The following is a 1,789-nucleotide window of genomic DNA, read 5'->3' as shown; positions in this document are numbered from 1 at the left end:
CTCTCTCTCTCTCTCTCTCTCTCTCTCTCTCTCTCTCTCTCTCCCTTCCACTAAGTTTTCCCCATTTAAATTAAAGTGCCCCTATTTTCCCCCATTGAAATAAAGATGGCTAAGAAGCATTTTTAAAGGCGTTCAACATTGTTAACAATTAAAGAAATGCAAATTAAAACCACTTTAAAATTTCATCTTACTCCTATCAGACTGACTAAGATCAAGAGAACAAACGATACCAAATTTTGGAGAGGATGTGGGGAAAGCAGAGCACTATTCCACTGATGCTGGTATTGCAAACTTGTGCAACTGCTGTGGAAAGCACTGTGGAGAACTCTTAAAAAACTAAAAATGAACTTACCATTTGACCAAATTATACCACTCCTTGGCATATACCCAAAGAACTCATCTATTGCAGAGACACTTGTACATCCATGTTTGTTGCTGCTCTTTTCAAAATAGGGAAGAGATGGAAGCAACCCAAGTTTCCTTCAACTGACAAGTGGATAATGAAAATGTGATACATTTACACAACGGAGTTCTCATCAGCAGTAAAAAAAAAAGTATGAAATCATGAAGTTTTCAGATAAATGGATGGAACTAGAAAATGTTATAATAAGTGAAGTAACACAGACTCAGAGAAGCAAATGATGTATGTTCTCCTCATATGTGGATCATTGCACCAAGTCCTTGTAAGTGAGTATATATCCAGACATAACTCTAGGACCAGGATAATGAAAAGGAACCAGGGAGGTAAAGGAAAAGAAAGAACCTGAGAGAGAACAGTAAGAAACAGGTGTTATTAAGGGAGAAACGGATAAAAATGTGATTATTTAAATGGGAGGGGGGAGGGAGAGTTATACAAGGAAGCTTGAGGATAAAGGGAAAGAAGAAACTCAAGAGAGGTGGGACCATAAGGGAGGAGTACTCTCAAAATTCTCTTTCTTAAATACATATTAATAGACTAAGTCAACATATGCAATTAAATAAGAGAAGATAATCTAAGATTAATTAAATTATTTTTAATTATGAATTAAAAATTTATTATTTAAGTGTGTGTGTGGTGTATATATATTGATGACCATACATTTGTGATTCTGGGAACATGTGGAAGCCAGAGGAGGATATTTTTCTGCTAGACTAATGGCCAGCAAGTCCAAATATCCTTTTGTCTCTGCCCCAGAGCCAAGGTTTCAGACACTGAGGGTCAAGCCCAGCTTTCTCCATAGTTGTTGAAGATCAGAATCGAGGTTATTGTATATTTGGAACAAGCACTCTTAGTCACTTTTCCTCCTCTTCAGCCCCAGAAACAATAATTGAATTTAAGCAATGTAAAATATTGAATGAGTGAGCAAATTTTTTAGCTCAGAGTATTTTGACAAAATTTTTAAATTTTTATTATTTTTTTTGTATGAATATGAATATATCACCTGCTTGTATGTGGGTGCACCTGTGTCTTGCAGTCTTTGCAGAGGTCAAAATAAGGTGTCAAATTCCCTGGAACTTAGTTAAGGATGGTTGTTTGCTGCTATGTGAGTATTGGGAATTGAACCTGGGTCCTCTGCAAGAGCAGTCCGTTCTCTTAACGGCTGAGCTATCTCTCCAGTCCACAAAATCAAGGTTTTACTGATAATACCAAGGCTCAGCAATACCATTTCAGTTGTCCAAGATTTAGAAACAAGAATTTACTTAACAGTATTGTAAATTTCCTATATGGATTTTAATTTAACAAGCCAAATATAAGTGCTGCACGAAAATAATGTATAATTCTCTCTAGAATCTGTTTTTTGAGTGTGTA

This window comes from Nannospalax galili, unplaced genomic scaffold (assembly GCF_000622305.1).
Source record: "Nannospalax galili isolate Female #2095 unplaced genomic scaffold, S.galili_v1.0 scaffold1703, whole genome shotgun sequence".
NCBI classification, from domain to species: domain Eukaryota; kingdom Metazoa; phylum Chordata; class Mammalia; order Rodentia; family Spalacidae; genus Nannospalax; species Nannospalax galili.
Note: the sequence above shows the minus strand (reverse complement) of the source record.